This window comes from Helianthus annuus, chromosome 4 (assembly GCF_002127325.2).
Source record: "Helianthus annuus cultivar XRQ/B chromosome 4, HanXRQr2.0-SUNRISE, whole genome shotgun sequence".
Lineage (NCBI taxonomy): Eukaryota > Viridiplantae > Streptophyta > Magnoliopsida > Asterales > Asteraceae > Helianthus > Helianthus annuus.
This window is the reverse complement of record NC_035436.2, coordinates 55,738,850-55,758,221: the sequence shown is the minus strand read 5'-3', so window position 1 is coordinate 55,758,221 and position 19,372 is coordinate 55,738,850. Positions and strand designations below refer to the sequence as shown.

The 19,372-nt window shown below is 36.4% G+C and overlaps 1 long non-coding RNA gene across 9 annotated transcripts; it reads right to left on the bottom strand.

The window, feature by feature from the left end:
• Positions 1-12,025: 12,025 nt before the first annotated feature.
• On the bottom strand, positions 12,026-15,792 carry LOC110885249. Of its 9 annotated transcripts, none has more exons than XR_004891119.1 (8): positions 15,551-15,792; positions 14,770-15,327; positions 14,607-14,693; positions 14,232-14,432; positions 13,230-13,398; positions 13,091-13,149; positions 12,631-12,756; positions 12,027-12,501 (listed from the first exon to the last, which is right to left on the bottom strand). It is a non-coding gene; the product is annotated as an uncharacterized LOC110885249 (long non-coding RNA). The 9 variants fall into 9 exon arrangements; XR_004891121.1 differs by having other exon boundaries at positions 14,232-14,426; XR_004891120.1 differs by having other exon boundaries at positions 14,232-14,369.
• Between the last annotated feature and the right edge of the window lie 3,580 nt (positions 15,793-19,372).

Here is a 19,372-nt window from a genome sequence, read left to right as displayed (position 1 = left end):
CCAGATGTGCAAAAATCAGTTTTCCAGCCGTTAACAACTGTTATACTCTTGTAACCCATTTGCAAATGGTTTTGGGGCATTTCTATGGGCTCTAGTGGTTTAGTAAAACTATGGGCACAAGTGTAAGGTTGAGATCAAAGCTCGGATATCGACAAACGATCTTAACGGCTCTCCGAAAACTATAAATACCCCCACCCTTTTCACCTCCAACTCACTTGAATTCTGAGATTTTCTCTAAGTTGGAGTGATTATCACTTCATACCTGAGAAATACTTGGAATTCAATATTGCGGGGACCTTCTGTAAGTATTCTTTCGCGTTTTTCGTTCGTTTTAGCATTAAAGTCAAACTGTGTTTGACTTTCCGCATTGACCAGTTTATGGTCAACGCAAAGTTCGTTTGAACTTCATAACGTGAGCGTAATCACGATGGTTATAGTCCCTAGTGACTATACCTACCGATTTCCACGTTATCTAGGGTCAGTGGCGAGTCTTAGTTTCGGCCAAAATGCGTTTTCTCGCGTATTTTGTAACCAAACTACTATAGGGTATCAAAACCATTTGTTTTGATACTAAACCTGTTTTCTAACTTAACTAAACATGTTCTAGCATGTTTAGCTCGTCACTTTTAGATTTGTGCTTGTTTAGGGTCGTAAAGTAAGTGATCTAATCAATCGCTTATACCTTCGAACCCGGCCCATTTGGTTGATCATTAAGATCCGACCAAATACTTTAGGTGACCATAGTTGTATAGGGAATAACCTTCCAAGGTTATACCTTATGGTCACGTCGTTTAAGTAGTTGTATGATAGGTAGTTTATATGCCTTAGGTAAATTACCAAAATACCCTTTTTATGCATAAATTCATTCTAAGCATATGTAACCTAAATTTTGACATCTAAACTGATTAGGCAACTATATTAGACATGTTGAGGCATATTTTACTTGTCATAGGGTAGTTAGGCATTCCGAACGCGTTTTACACGAACGACGCTTTAAGGTAGCATAAGCTACCTAAACGGGTCGTAATGGGTCGTAAGCACTTAGGTTAGGTTTCATTTTAGTATGTGGGCTTTGTTTAACCATTTCATATGAGTCTCAATACTCATTTAGTTTACGAAACCTCATACTATCCAATCCCCCGATTTAGGTCCAGTTATTTATGTAGTTATCTATATAGGGTGTCGTTTGATTCCGTGATCCCTCTAGCTTTGCTTGGTTGTTGTTCAAGACTTCTAAGCACCCTCAAGTGAGTACATAGTCCCCTCTTTTACCGTTTTCCAAACATTTTGGGGTGAAACACATGTGCCTACTTGTTACTTTCGTGCTTTTCATGTTTTCATATCATATACTTGCTATTTTCATTAGTACACTATTAGTACATGATCTCATTATGTTTTTGCTATGTATGTCCTTTGTTGCATACTTAGTACATTTGATTTACATTACATTTCACGCTATGTATGTCCATTTACTGCATACCTAGTGCATTGTTTTACATCACATGCTATGTATGTTCATCATACTTAGTACATTCACATCATATCACATGCTTACATTTGGTATAACATTTGGTTTGTTTAACGGTTCTTTATTACATTCATTAACATTAGCTACGTCGCTCGGTAGTAAGTAATGGTCCCATAGGACTTGACAAATCCCGTTCCTAAAATCCTAGGTTTGTTTGGATGGATGGAATGACCGAATCCGAAAACATTTCTTTTTGATAACTTTTACCCTAAGGTTATCCTGCTGTCTCAAGGCTTGAATGTATGCGTTTAACATACCGCATAAGTGTTTGTATCAGTATAGCATGCATTTCCACAAAACATAACTTTGATTTAAACCAAGTTTTACTTCAACACTTTGTTTTGTGCATTTTCACCTATGGTTTAGTTGATGCATTTCGCTAGCCATACATATCATTTTGGTTACACATTACATGATTTACAGTTGACACATAAACTTTTTTGACATTAGTTATACATTACATGTTTCACATTTGACATAAACATTTTGACATATTATTCAATACATTTGGCAATTGGTTTAAACATAGACATTTTACATTGGTGGTTTGTTTGGGTAAGTGATTAAAGTAACGAGGCATGTGTAATATGATACAAGCATGGTGGATACGCCGCTGGTACTTCCTATATATAAGTGTTTGTATGATATTACATATCGCAGCGTTGTTTAAATCATTTCAGTTTAAACATATAACATATTTTTTACAAGACATTATTTTACAAACAACTTATTTTATACAAACTCATTTTTACTTGGTTATTCATTTAACCTTACATTACTCTTTTACATATCATCTACCTTATTATCGCTTTTCAAACGTTTTATAAAAGCAAACAATCAAACTGGTTTCATGACAAGTTTTCATTAAACATTTTTTTTTAAACCTAAGTCATGAATCCTATTTTCACAAAATCTATGTACTCGCCGGCATTTTTATGCTGATGTATTTTCACATGTGTTTCAGGTACAATAATTGATGATATTTGATGATGATATTGATGCATGCTCACATAGGATTGGACGAGGCCTTAGTGACAATAAAAGATGCAAGACTAGATAATTATGTTATATTTCTTTGCTTGTTTTGACCTTGTAACTCAGTTAATCAATAAAACAAAATTTCAAATTCCCATGTTTTATGAAACAATGATTCTGTTACAACACTCCCCGACATTCCGCCACATTTTGTTGTTTTTACGTGGTTGGGGTGTGACAGAAAAGTTTGGTATCAGAGCTCATGGTTATAGGGAATCAGGTTATTAGTAATGCTTTGACCTAGTCTATAACCTTCCTAGGACCCTAACGCGAGTTTACTTGCGTTTAGTCATAAAACAATACCCTCACCTATCCTTAGGCGACAACCACAACAAAAACACAAAAATCGTTTCCACTTTGAAAACTAATCATCTGTTCTAGGATGATTGATTACTAGGTTTTGAACCCTCTACATTTTCAAATCTCGTCAAAGTTTGGGTCTTTTGATGTGAACACGTGCAAACTGGAAGGGTGAATGCCTGTACTCTGAGCTTTCTGTCTAAGGCTAGAGTGTTCGTACAAATCCACAGTATCGGACCAGTCACTCTTACCTGGGAACTCTTGGGGTGAGTGTTCACTTATAGGCAAACATGTCTTCAGTGATACATTATTATGACCCGTTTGCTTTGATTTGTCACCATCTCATTTGTTTGCCTTAGGTAACAAACAAATGATCGCAATTCGTATGCATTGCCTTTCTGTTTTGCTTATCCGATAACATTTCATTTGTTACTCCCTATGTCTTTCATTTTCTTCTAGAATGTCTCTTTACCTCAACAACGGTCAAATGTCCGAGCAAGCGGCCAAACTTGCCCAACAAATAGGCGAAGTAATTCTGAAGTCCGTGGATTTAGGTATTGCCATGTCTCGCCTCAAAAATGGAGCCACTCAAGAGTCACTGAGGAAAGTAGAAGTCAAGCCTGCACCAAAATCAAGGAAGCGTAAGGCTTCAAAGAAACCCGCAGCAGTTGCACCTAATCCAGCAGGGCCTAGCCAAAAGGCAACACCACCTGCTAAAAAGCAATACAAGGGAACGACACCACTATGCGACAAATGTAACGGGCATCACCAAACTCACCTGCAGTGTCGTGTGTGTGTATCATGTGGGCGAATTAGTCACCTGGCAAGTACTTGTCGAATCAACCCAAGCCGAGGTGGTCCAAGTCAACCACAAGCCAACCCTATCCGAGCTCGTTTTCCACGTGGATCGTGCTACAACTGTGGTGAGACGAGCCATTTCAGGAACAAATGCCCGAAGATTGTCAATGCAAATCCAACCCTTGGATAAGCATTTGGCCGAGCAAAAGATATTGTTGTCTTATGCCTTTGTTTCTTTTGTTTTCTTGTACTGTGAAACAATCTGTTTTGTTCATAAATAAAAGTCGCTCTTCGCAATTCTGATATACAAATGTAGTTACATGTATGTATGGCATTTCCCTATGATATCTACATCAAGAAACTATGCTCTTTACAAACTACTCTTGTGATTCTCCCTTTCAAGTGATCGCTCATAGATTCCTCAAAAATTTTAAGTACTCGTTTCACTCTAGGAGACGAAGTACATGAAATAAAGTGACATTATGAGTAATCGTGCTTTTGCACATCTGTGCCTTTGAATCCCTGGTTAGATAACTAAGGGTATTTTCAAATCTCATACCCATTACGTTCTGATTTTTCAACATGCATAACATAAGTTTTCAAAATCTCCATGATTTCAAAAACATTGTCTATATTTTCGAAAACTACCCTCATGATTTCAAAATGTTATTAATACAGTATAATTACTTATATCAAGTGCATGATTTCAAAAGCATCATTCATGTTTTCAAAAGCCTTATACATAATTTCAAAATTCATCTTGCATAATTTTAAAATATTTTTATAAATATACCTACCTAATAAACCTACTTTATGATTTCAAAAATATTATATATAAGGTTTCAAAAACATTGAACACATTTTTTTAGAACCCCATGCATAGTTTTCAAAAATATTTTCCTCATACATTGACTTAACCTTCAAATTCTGCTTCATATGTCGCCTTGGCATATCTAGCATCTCAACTTCATAAGCATTTTTACTTCATGTTTTGACTTAAGCACATCCAATTCAAGGTTTCCAAAACATCTTCAATTTCCAAAATCCATATGGGATCTTTTTATCTTCACAATTAGATCCTTGTGGATAATTGTCATTCAATTTAGAATCCTTAATTGGATTCCTTGTGTACCATTAATTCGAACATTTCGGTTCCTTACAATCAAAATCAAATTTTCTCTTTAAGATCTTTCTATCTTCATAGTTAGATTCTTGATAATGTTTAAAGCACCAATCAAAATCCACTGATTGGATACCTGGTGTGCTTTAAATACATGTGCACAGTTAGCAGAAGAAATTAACAAAATGATAAGAAATTTAAAATCAAGTTAATCAATTATGTGATTATGTGATTATGCATTTTGTGTTTTCTTTTATGCATTTGTGTTTTATATACTCTGGATATTCGTTATCCAAATCCTTGTAGAACCCTTCATATCTTCATATGAGGGATTCGTAGAAGGATATTCAAAAAGGTACTACCTTAAATCCTTATTGGGCTACTACGTGATAGTCAAGACCCTTGGATTATATAGTACCATTCCATGATTCAAAAGAGACCCTTTGAGTGGTCTAGTCAAAGGATTGATTCAGAATCTGGTTGAGAATGACATGTGGTGATATAGCTGAACAGACTCCCTGGTAGTCTATTTAACTCATTCATTGATTTAATTAAAAGACCCCATGGTGGTCTAAGCACAATCATCACCGGCTCGTTCATTGTTTCCTTCCCCTACACATTATAAGATGCACTACGTGACTATGCAAGGAATTACGTAATTATGGATGCATACATAATTACGAATTTCAGTGCACGGAAACCACAGTAAGACTTATTATGTGTAAGAACCAATAGTGGCAACCGTAACAAAACGTGAACAATGTAATAGAGGTACGGTGGACGCATCAATAACACTTTATATACTTGTATATAAGTGTCCCTCCCATATTGTAAGCATGATGTTATTTAAAGTTACTAGAAGTTCAAAACTCTAACCAGTGTTGTTTGATCTTTTCAACTTCATGTTTCAAGCTCTCACAAGTTTCCTCTAAATAAATTTCAGGACGTAATTTCCTGAAGTAGGGGAGACTGTGACATCTGTGTCACTTCAACCATCAAACAAATACCAAACCAATGAAATATTGTATTTCCTATTTGCGATTTGTAAAAATATATGTGTATCATTTGCACATATCAATTCTTGTTCGATTTCGGGCTCTAAATCGCTTTCTGGAAGGTTATACGCGCACTGATGCGTAAATATAACCAGTTTAATGCAACAAACACTCCAGAATAGTGACATAGGCTTAATGTACCCTAAATAACCTTTACATAACTTAGAAATAAGTTTTGGAAGGTTTGGTATGCCGAAATGAAGTCTATTCGCTTTGACAAACTGCGAAAGTATGTCAATTTGTACTGTAACAGACCCTCCGGAACATGATCATAAGTTAAAAACACCCTAAATATCCTTTACATAGCTTATAAATAGGCTTTGAGGTGTTCGGTGTGCTAAAATAAACTTTTTGGTCATTCAGGGACTAAAAGCGTCAAAAAGTGCATAAGTTTGCATTTTCGCGCATAACTTACGTTCTGAATACATATGGACATCCAAAAAAATATATAAGCATTAAAATATTTTATTTTAGTGTTTGGCATAAGAAAAATCCTTTCGTCGCGCAATTTGGATCGTCTTTCGCGCTTATGCCTATTCCGTCGTAATTAAGCGGACATCGCGATTGTACGACCAAATGAACCGACATACGGCATATTTTTGAGCACTTTTCATGTCCACAATGTTTAAGCATCATTTTAGGGCCTTAAAATTGGCTTAACGGGCCTTAAACATGTCGGAAATGGCCTTAAAAGCATGCAGGGACTGAAACTGTCAATTCTGAAACTTATTGCTGGTCTGGGACACTCAGGCGGGGCGCGTAAGGTTCCATACGTGTCTTATGCGGGCCGCGAGGCCCTCCCAGATGTGCAAAAATCAGTTTTCCAGCTGTTAACAGCTGTTATACTCTTGTAACCCATTTGCAAATGGTTTTGGGGCATTTCTATGGGCTCTAGTGGTTTAGTAAAACTATGAGCACAAGTGTAAGGTTGAGATCAAAGCTCGGATATCGACAAACGATCTTAACGGCTCTCCGAAAACTATAAATACACCCACCCTTTTCACCCCCAACTCACTTGAATTCTGAGATTTTCTCTAAGTTGGAGTGATTATCACTTCATACCTGAGAAATACTTGGAATTCAATCTTGTGGGGACCTTCTGTAAGTATTCTTTCGCGTTTTTCGTTCATTTTAGTGTTAAAGTCAAACTGTGTTTGACTTTCTACATTGACTAGTTTATGGTCAACGCAAAATTCGTTTGAACTTCATAACATGAGCGTAATCACGATGGTTATAGTCCCTTGTGACTATACCTACTAATTTCCACGTTATCTAGGCTCAGTGACGAGTCGTAGTTTCGGCCAAAATGCGTTTTCTCGCGTATTTTGTAACCAAACTACTCTAGGGTATCCAAACGTTTGTTTTGATACCAAACCTGTTTTCTAACTTAACTAAACATGTTCTAGCATGTTTAGCTCGTCACTTTTAGATTTGTGCTTGTTTAGGGTCGTAAAGGTAAGCGATCTAATCAATCGCTTATACCTTCGAACCCGACCCATTTGGTTGATCATTAAGATCCGACCAAATACTTTAGGTGACCATAGTTGTATAGGGAATAACCTTCCAAGGTTATACCTTATGGTCACGTCGTTTAAGTAGTTGTATGATAGGTAGTTTATATGCCTTAGGTAAATTACCAAAATACCCTTTTTATGCATAAATTCATTTTAAGCATATGTAACCTAAATTTTGACATCTAAACTGATTAGGCAACTGTATTAGACATGTTGAGGCATATTTTACTTGTCATAGGGCTAGTTAGGCATTCCGAACGCGTTTTACGCGAACGACGCGTTAAGGTAGCATAAGCTACCTAAACGGGTCATAATGGGTCGTAAGCACTTAGGTTAGGTTTCATTTTAGTATGTGGGCTTTGTTTAACCATTTCATATGAGTTTCAATACTCATTTGGTTTACGAAACCTCATACTATCCAATCCCCCGATTTAGGTCCGGTTATTTATGTAGTTATCTATATAGGGTGCCGTTTGATTCCGTGATCCCTCTAGCTTTGCTTGGTTGTTGTTCAAGACTTCTAAGCACCCTCAAGTGAGTACATAGTCCCCTCTTTTACTGTTTTTCAAACATTTTGGGGTGAAACACATGTGCCTACTTGTTACTTTCGTGCTTTTCATGTTTTCATACCATATACTTGCTATTTTCATTAGTACACTATTAGTACATGATTTCATTATGTTTTTGCTATGTATGTCCTTTGTTGCATACTTAGTACATTTGATTTACATTACATTTCACGCTATGTATGTCCATTTAGTGCATACCTAGTGCATTGTTTTACATCACATGCTATGTATGTTCATCATACTTAGTACATTCACATCACATCACATGCTTACATTTGGTATAACATTTGGTTTGTTTAACGGTTCTTTATTACATTCATTAACATTAGCTACGCCGCTCGGTAGTAAGTAATGGTACCATAGGACTTGACAAATCCCGTTCCTAAAATCCTAGGTTTGTTTGGATGGATGGAATGACCGAATCCGAAAACATTTCTTTTTGATAACTTTTACCCTAAGGTTATCCTGCTGTCTCAAGGCTTGAATGTATGCGTTTAACATACCGCATAAGTGTTTGTATCAGTATAGCATGCATTTCCACAAAACATAACTTTGATTTAAACCAAGTTTTACTTCAACACTTTGTTTTGTGCATTTTCATCTATGGTTTAGTTGATGCATTTCGCTAGCTATACATATCATTTTGGTTACACATTACATGATTTACTGTTGACACATAAACATTTTTGACATTAGTTATACATTACATGTTTCACATTTGACACAAACATTTTGACATATTATTCAATACATTTGGCAATTGGTTTAAACATAGATATTTTACATTGGTGGTTTGTTTGGATAAGTGATTTAAGTAATGAGGCATGTGTAATATGATACAAGCATGGTGGATACGCCGCTGGTACTTCCTATATATAAGTGTTTGTATGATATTACATATCGCAGCGTTGTTTAAATCATTTCAGTTTAAACATATAACATATTTTTCACAAGACATTGTTTTACAAACAACTTATTTTATACAAACTCATTTTTACTTGGTTATTCATTTAACCTTACATTACTCTTTTACATATCATCTACCTTATTATCGCTTTTCAAACGTTTTATAAAAGCAAACAATCAAACTGGTTTCATGACAAGTTTTCATTAAACATTTTTTTAAACCTAATTCATGAATCCTATTTTCACAAAACCTATGTACTCGCCGGCATTTTTATGCTGATGTATTTTAACATGTGTTTTAGGTACAATAATTGATGATATTTGATGATGATATTGATGCATGCTCACATAGGATTGGACGAGGCCTAAGTGACAATAAAAGATGCAAGACTAGATAATTATGTTATATTTCTTTGCTTGTTTTGACATTGTAACTCAGTTAATCAATAAAATAAAATTTCAAATTCCCATGTGTTATGAAACAATGATTCTGTTACAACACTCCCCGACGTTCCGCCACGTTTTGTTGTTTTTACGTGGTCGGGGTGTGACAGATAACAAGTAATGTATACAAAACCCCATATACCGTCTGTAATGAAGACTACAAAGACTTAATCCCTGTAATTATAACTTTGAAAATAAACATGATTTTTAAAGTAATTTGGTAAAAAGAGAATGACTCACATTGCAGATTTATGCGGGCAGAGTTTAGCTTACTGATTAGCCTGTTAAACTAATTTAAATAATAATGCACACGAAAACTAGGTTAGTAACTAATACAACATTTACGACAACTCACGAGGTTAAACCCTCACAACAAATGACAAAGTGCGATACTTAAACATCCATCGAATTAATGGCGAATGACAAAGTATAAACTCAATTTGAGCGGCACTTAAACATCCGTTGGATAGTTTCAATCGATCGGACATTGAATGGTAATAGCGATCGAGTTATTACCCTGTTATCGCGGCAGCGTTTCGTGATTTATGTGTGTTTTGAAGTAAACAGAATATAACTCAGTGTACGATTTGAGTTTTGATGTCGTTCCAACGCCAAAATGCAAGTCCCACACCCCTCTATTTATACTGAAAATTTGACCCCCTCGCGTGACGCGAGGGGTCTACGTGGGTGCGTCGCGTGATGCGAGGGGTCACCCTCTACCATAGGGTAGCCACGTCCCTAACTAGCTTAGCTGAGATTTGTTAAATTCGATCTTTACAGCTATTTATGTGGATAATCGTCAATAGGGAATACCCCCCCTTTAGTTTTAGGGGCCCTGATCCTGATTCTGAATATTCTGAAAATTTTAGGGGTTATGCAGGATTACTTGGGTTTCTCAATTAGGGTTTCCTTATTGGACAATTAGCATATTAAGTAATAATTTTAGTGAGAGTTGTTACACCAGCAACACATACGCCCGGGTCGGAGTAATAGAGAGAAACATCTCCGACATGCAGGATGACATTGGAAACATCCGGGAATATATGGCGGGCCACAGAGGAGGTGATGATGATGAAGACGAGGACATGGATTGAGCGGGAGGAGTAGGAGGTAGCATCCCACGGTTGGAGGTCTCACAGGTTAACCCCCTTATCTTATGAACAATTTCTAGCCTGCGTGCCACTTGTTGAACAATTTACCTTCCTTAACTCTTTTTAATTTCTGCATTTCTTTTTCTTTTTAACTTGTGACGTGGATGATGAACTTTGGTAATTTAGGATGTTGGTTATTGTTTGGTGTGGTATTTATTAGTTAAACAGGTACATACGAGGCTTAGAGCACTAAACGTTAGTGCTACTAAAGCCGGGACAGCAAAACCAAAGCCAGAAACCTATTTTACACTTTTGCAGTTTGTCCGCACGTGGTCGTGCTCAGCCGACACGCCCCCGTGCCCATTGCCCAGACCTGCTGTTTGTCAAAATGTTGCAGACCTTTGACCAACACGAGGTCATGTTTACCCGACACGCCCCCGTGTCCACCTTCTGTAAGTCCTTATTACTGGTAATCTGACCACGGGGCCGTGTCCATCCAACACGGGGCCGTGTCCAGATGCCCAATAACATTAAATTTTGTTTTTAACACACATTTTATACATTCAATCAACCTAAAAACTTATTTTTGGGACACGTTGAGGACAATGTTTAATTTAAGTGTGGGGGGATGCTAAAACCTTGAATTTTGCAAGTCCTAATTACAAGCCTTACACAAAACTCTATTGGAACCGCTAAACACCCCAAATATTTTCAAAAACTTTTCATTTTTTTTACTTGTCTTGGTTTATTTTGAGAATAACAAGTTATAAAAAGGTTATATTACTATCTATCTTAAAGTACAAAGTCGGTGGCAAACGCCACCGACAACCCAACTGAAAATTATAATTATGTCCTTTTGTCTAAAATTACTAAGTTAACCTTCGTTTCAGTTTACATAGTACAGGTACACATAAACAGTCTTGAGTCTTCACGCCGAACAATTTTTCAGGTCCACACAACCACCTTCACTCTTCACGCGCCGAATGGCATCAGAGTCAAAACATTGTGAAACCTACTTCATCGTCGCTAACATAATCCCTAATACGACGGGAATGTCGTTAAAGGGCAGAAAAGAAAAAAAATGTAGCTAGAATATCGAAAAAGAGGTCGGAAACCTACTGTGAAACCCTAGCCGACACAGACCGGGTCGAGAAAACCACATGCAGTGCTAGATCGGGAATGCAATGACCTTAAAGCGTCGGAAATAACTTACGTAGTAACCGATGTAAATCCAGATGCAGTTATCATCTATCGTTTAGCTAATATTTGGGGTGCCTGGAGGTCACAGTTGGAAATACGAGACCCACCAGAGCCGGAACCTCCGCCTCCTGCAAATGATGGCTTCATCATCTCGTCGTCCGCCTTGGTCGTGAAACACCGTGGAGGTCCGGCTATGTATTTTGCTTTTTATGGGATGGTATTGAGTTTATGACTTTATGTCTTTGGGAAAGAAATTATTTTGGGGGTCCATAACTTGAAGAAAAGAAAACGTTCCGGACGTGAACAGAAGTTTAGATTTGATTGAATTTTTACTAACAAAAGTAAAACACTCAATGTATCTTTTTATGATTAAAAAAAGGAAAAATAAATAATAATAACTTTAATGTATCACTCACAATAATAAGTATATAATAACTAGTGGGAAACCCGCGCGTTGCCGCGGGGCAGATTTTACACAGAGTTCATACAAAGCGATTGTTTGGAATATTAACAAACTGATTGTAGCCATGAGAAAATGACACTATCATCGATACTTTTTTAGTTTTGATTCGTGTTGGGTTCGACCCGTTAAACAACCTTGCATACACATATGTACATATATAGTGTACAATATGGTCAAGTACCTAGAATAGAGAATTTCGGTAAGATCGGACCATGATGCATCAAAGACTGCATATGTGTGCCTCCCATCTCATAGCTAATATGTGTCTACAATAAACTAAATTGAAAAAAGAAATATAAACAAATGTCTTAACTTGCTAACTGCCATCTGGCGTCCGTCATTGTTGAGGATACTAACACGTTCCAGGTGCTCTGACTTCCGCTTCTCAATATCCACATATTTTTAACGGCATTTAGAATAACCAACTGCACTTTCAACCATTTTGTTGATGTAGCATTTGACAATCTCATACATTCCCCTGTTGATATCATCATATATCAAAAGCTAAAGGCCCATGAAGCTTTACTATATTCACATTTAGAAAAATAGTGAGCCTGCAAAAAAATGATAGAATTAAAATACACAAATAAACCAATTTTTGCCTTACCTTATTCTGCACAACCCCCAAGCTCCCATAGTTTTTGGTTCTATAGCAATCTGTTTATCACCATATTCATGTTGTGTTCTTTACCATATTCCATTCCAATCTTGAAATTAATGATCATTTCTAGACCTGGCAAACGGGATGGGTTCGGGTCAAAACGGGTCAATTAAGAAAAAGGTTGTTTTGGTTCGGTGGAAACGGGTTCGGGTAGACTCGGGTTTCGGGTCGGGTCGGATTGGTTTAAAAAGGTTTTTCTATTTTAAAAGAAATGTATTACAGTAGTATATCCATCTTTCCTCCTTCAAACGACCAAAATATAATAATCAAACTTATCAGAGGTTAGAAAAGGGGACATATAATACATACCGCCATATTCGATAAAGTGGACATATAATGCATAACGCCATATCGTGATCAACAAATATAAAAACTGGAATCGATAAAGTGGACATATAATACATACCGCCATATCTCAACCGGTGTTTGTCTTGCGGTCATTGTCAACGCTCGGACACGATCTTTCTGAAAGTGTGAGTCAAACAACACATTAGTACATGTACACATGTTTTTACCTGTTGTCTGGGCCAAAACAAACAACTTACAGCTATGGAGTTTCTTTGTGCTAGTGTCTGCATACACAACTCCAACTGAAATCATAAGAAACTGGAGAAAATGTTATCATTTTTTGCTTTTGCTTAGCGTCTTTTGATACCAAGTATATTAGCAATGAGCGATGATGATCTATTGACATTTTGGCATATAGATACCCACCTAGTAAAAAAAGTATACAGCAACTGTAAATACTCACATTTTTCTCTCTAGTATATTTAATCACTCCTTTATAAATAACGTTTCTATATAAACACCAAAAGCATTTCAAAAATCATATTTGTTCTCCATTGTTTCGGATATTTCAAGGTGCATAGACGAAAAATCATCGATCTTTAAAACCACTTCATTTTCAAGAACCAAGGAAAACAAAAGGATTTCGATTGCCAGAAGGAATTGTTTTCAGGTATGTAATGCCATCTAGCTAAAAACATTGATTCCTTTATTTATTTGTAAATATTAAACTTTTAACATTACCTCAACTACAAAACATTTATGGATGCTATCATGCTTATAACGAAAACCATCTCACAATCCATGAAATCCCCTATAGTGTAAGTTTAGAAAAAAAAAATCAAATTAACGTCACAAAACTTCCAATATCCCAGGTCGGTAATGGGTCAAAATGGGTAATTTTGTACGGATTGGGTCAGGAGAACACTTTTGTCCAAAAGACTCAAAATTGTTTTAAATAACTACTGTGTCTAAATATGATTACCAAAAAAAATTCAATAATAATCAAGAATTTTTTAATTAAAAAATTTTACAAGATCTTCAGGCGATTTTCAATCTGTTAAATAGTAGACACATTTCTTGTTACGTTTTTTACATTTATTTTATGTGATCCGTTAGAGATGACTTTCCAACATTAAGATTGCTAACGTGCAACTAACAAAATTAGAGCGCATTTACAATATTTATATCCCTGGTCATATGCTAGAATTCATGGTAGATCTAGTAAATTTTGTAGTACATATCAAGAAGATGGGTTATACCATTTGTAAGACAAATATAGGAAGAAAGCGGGTGACTACACAGCACTTTGACCATAATTGACTTTATTTGTCCAGTCCAGGGGTATAACTGAGTTGGCTGAAAATGCTTTGCGTATATGGCAATATCGCTCGGTTTACCTATACATGGTTGATTTTGGTTGTATTTTAGCTCTAATTGGTCAAATGGATAACTACCTGTAACTAAGTTAAAGGGAAACATGTCAGCTGGGTTGACTCCGGCAAATAGGCTGAAAGTTGTCCGATGTGTTTTGAAATGCTTACAACTTCTAAAAGCTCTTAATATATCAGATTAGCATTTCAGCAATATAGTTTTCGTAACTTCATAAAGAACACGTAATTGTTTAAAAAACTCACTGGATGATGAAGCAGCCCTCGTGTTTTGCGTTTCGTATTAACTCCTGTAGCTACTGATTTTGCTAATCTTCCTAACTTCATGGTTCCCTGCATTTTTAATAAGAGATCCATTTACTCCTCTTATGTTTTTCTTTTTTAATCAAAAAAGGATTTGCTAACATACCATCCCAAGCTGTCCATTGGAGAAGACAACTTTTCTTCCTTGTCTGCCATAATAATCTGCCCAGCTTTCTATCAACAGCTGTTAATAAAAAAATTGGCAAACTTGGTGCTATGCTCAAAAAGAGCATGTAACTCAGCAACTTGTCTCTACGCTTTACTGTCTAGTATTAGAATTAAAAAGGTTAGCAAACAACATAAGTGTAGATGGACATCTTATAAAGGTTGTTTTTTTGTATAAGATGGGTCAGGTTGAGTTGACAAATGACAAGCAACAATTGTGTCCGAAAAATTAAGACTTTTTGCCAATAATTTGTGTACCGAATATTATCACAGTAATCCAAACAATATAAAATACTTTAAAAATATTCAAAAATTAAAAACAAATATATATAAAATACTTTAAAATACATATCTCAAGAGGGGTACTAAAGAACTATGAGATGAACTTGAAGTCTTTGAAAACCCCCTTTGATTTTGGTGCCCATGGCTGAAAAGACTCCAAGGGAAACTTCAATGCCCTTATGATAATTGAACTAACAAGCAAATGTCGTCTTTTTTCCTGTAATAAACCAAATCGATGGGTTTATGTATGAAGAATAAATTGTTGAAGAACATGAAGAAACCCCATTATCTACAAAAAAAAAAGAAAGGTAAAATATATGAAAGCCATAAAGGAGACTGCTTACTAGACATCATTTAAAACCCTAAGTACAAAATCCTTGATGTGGAGTGATAGTTATGTGCAACAACATCGATTATCAAACCCCATAACATTACCTTACCTGAGTGCGCATCATCATCGTCATCCCCGTACAAGATCAATTTAAAAACCCATAATGTTACCGGAGTGCCCATCGTCATCGTCGTCCCCGTTTCTTCTCGGCTTGGAACATCACCAGGAGTTTTGAATGGGAATTGAAGGAGGGGATGGTAATGAAATCATTAGTGAAGCAGTTATACAATGGTAGGGTTTCAAGGGACGAAGGGGAAACAAAGGGACGCCGGTTTCATTGTCAAGATTGAGCAGGGGAATTCTTGGAAGAAAAGTGTAAAAAACAGATGCCTAAATTACTATAATACCCCCATAGGCGTCTTAATTTATTCTATACAGACTATTTTACCCTTAAAATTCCACCATAATTCCTTTGTACATGCTGTATTAAAATATGTACGCGATGCAAAATTACAACTTTGTACATCACTTCTCCTTTTTATAATAGTATAGATAACTACTAGAACATTATAATAATAACTACTAGAACATGTAAAATATAAACGAACATGCTGAATTCTAAATACTCTTAAAGTAGAAAGTCGGTGGCCAATGCCATCGACAAAAACAAGTTGTTTGCCTTTTAGGCTTTTGATTTTGTGGTACTATCCTTTATACTCCTAACTTTGTTATAATTTCTTTTTAACCCCTAACTTTATCAAATCTCACTTTTACTCACTCTTAGCCCTTAAGTTGAAGGAATGTAATTTTTTATCCTATAACTTTTTATGAACTTTGTAAAATTCACTTTGACTCCTCGAGAGTTTTTGACGTGACGGTATAAATTCAATTTAGTCGGGTCACATTTTTTAATCCCATAACTTTTTTTGAACTTTGTAAAATGTCACTTTGACTCCTCGAGAGTTTTTGACTTGACGGTATAAATTCAATTTAGTCGGGTCACATATAATACATTATGATTGTACGGTATAAATTTGATTTGTGTTACGTTTTGATCCAATCGCAATGTGGCTATATGTTACGTTCAATCAACCGGATACGTTGAAACGCGTGTTTTTATAAGGTTAACACATCACATAACGCTTTGACTAATCCGTTCGATGTTTGCAATGTATCCGCGTCGCAACGCGCGCGGGCCTTTTTACTAGTTTTTATAAATTTACAACCAATAGCGTCGTGATAAAAAAGAACCAACATAAGAAAATTATGAAACGACATGACAAATCTAGTTAAAATTTGATTATATATACTTGATCACATAAAAACCCATTCCCACAAAAGTGAGTTTTGAGCCTTTATTGAGCATACAAATACACATCTTTAAACTAAATGCTCATTTTTCATTTCTTGTGTGAATAGTCGCTTGGTTTCTTACGACTCTAGAACTTGCCATGACGATACATTCCTGGTCCTTACCAACTTAAACCCAAGTAAGTAAATGATGGAGGCATTAGGACTAACCCTTTTTCTTTCAACACCATTATTTTTCTTTTTTTTACCACCTACCCAAAATCCCCCTAGTTAACCCCTTTGAGCCTAAACCCACAAAACAAACACCCTTTACCCACCAAAACCCTTTTTCATTTTAAACCCTTTATTTTAGTAAAAAGCTCGGCTTTTCATATGACATCCCTTATAAAAAAAATAAATAAAAATTTGATGATGAAGCCAAAAAAATAAACAAACAAGTTCATCAAAAAGTACCTTGTTTGAAAAATGCTTCATTAGAATAAAAAGTCACAAAAATAAGTCTTACGAAAACCGACGCTTTTTACGTCTTTTCGCCCTTTTCTACTAACCACTAACCCAAAACCACCTACCTTTAACCTAAGCCTAACCCTTCCCCAAACTCCTCTTAATATTTACAAAGGTGTATAGTTAAAAAGGATGAGGATTGATTGCTTGGCAAGCATCTGGTAGAAGTAAGTTCCATGCCGCTCTCGAGTGTTTCACAAAAATACATCTTCGGCCGAGTGTTGAGTGATCTCCCGTGAGGTATGTGAACTTGTATATAAATGGAATTTTAAAAAGGCATGTTATGCCCAAACAAGTAATTTCTCTTATGTAATGTTGTAAATAAATCATTACGAATAGGATTGTAAATAACATAAAAATAAAACCTAATAAAAATCTTGGATTCCCGACACTCAAGACAAGCCCAAAAACCTTCTCTTCTACCCGTTCCATTTGGGAGTGTAAGCCACATTATAAAGAGTTTTGCTTGAGGACAAGCAAAGATTCAAGTGTGGGGGTATTTGATGTATCTAAAATGCAACATATAAATTACATCAAATGAGGCATAAAACTAACCCTTTTTTTAGTACTAATGTTGGAAAAAGTGTGTTTTTTGTCTTCCTTTTGTATTTTCAGGGATAAATGAGCTTAAATGAACAAAAGAAGCAAAAATGCAGCCAAATCTAACAATAATACAAGAAAAGAAATAAACGTGGCATGCCCGACCCCTCGACAGCTTCTTCCCAAGCAAAAACAAGAGAACAGAAGGCTGAACATGCCCCGTGCTCAATGAGCACGGGGGCGTGCCCAAGTGTCTGCAGAAAAGACAAAGTTGTAGAAGCTTCTATTTCCCAACACGGGGGCATGCCCAACGGACATGGGGCCGTGGTCAACGCTAGATTCGCAGAATCCAAGCAAATATTGATAGTACAGATACGCTTCTGCACACGGGGCCGTGCCCAGCAGACACGGGGGCGTGGTCAACTAATGCAGACAAACTGCATTTAATGAAGAAAGAGAAGATGGGTGGACACGGGGCCGTGCCCAATGGACATGGGGCTGTGTCCGGGCTTCTGTGCAGGCTATAAATAGAGGTGCTTGGTTCACTTCAAAGGCATCCCTTGGCAAACCATCTCTCTCACACTTCACCCACCCACCATCACCATCACAACCCACATCCACCACCATATTTAGTACGGTATTAGATACTCAACTTTGTTCAGATTCGATATCGGTATTTTCGGGTACCCGTACGGGTACTGTATCAATCTCATCCCTAGTTAACACATCCATTTTCGCTTCTATTTTACCTCCAACATTTTCACACTGTCGTATTTTTCTAAATATATTGGTGTTATGATATTATCAGTGAAAGGGTTTAATTGTTCCTTTTTAAAGTTGAAGGTCTAGTAGATAATTAGTGATAGTTATATCTTGGTCGGTCGACTAGACGCGCACCAGAGTTTAGCGCTCGAGAACTTGGTTTTTACTTTTATTCAGTCACACGATTTCTTCGGTGGAATTCAAAATCAGGTCGTCGGAACCGCTAGAACCACCCACCAGAGTTGATTGCCGGAGAGACCATGTGAAACCCAATAAACATATTGGGTTGTAGGGTTTTGATTTTTGTTTGCAGGTTACAAGGGTGACCAAACCCACCGCTTCAATACCTCCGGCAGTTCATGTGTCGGAAATCTCTCTCGGGCCAGGTGCTTTCGTTCCTAAATTAAAAAAAACCCTAAATATAAAGTCTAATAATAATAGCGGACATTTTGTGTGCCTCTTGTGTGGCTTATTGTGTTTCTTGTTAACTGTGTCTCATGCTATAAAGTCTAATAATAATAACATATATTTTAACATACTTATTAATAATAATAATAGACATTTTGTCTGCCCCTAGGGCGGCTTATGGTGTTTCTTGTTAACTGTGTCACATGCTAAGTGTATTACTTGGCCATAGTCATCTATACTATTTATCGTCATTGTATGCTTGTTGTTGCGTATTGTATAGCTTTGTCGTTTGTGTACTTGTGTTGCCCATTGTTTGTTACCTGGTGGTTAGTTGTTAGTTGTTAGTTGTAATCATAGACGATAGAAGCCATGACTTTTACTTGAGATCGTGTCCAAGGATGAGAGG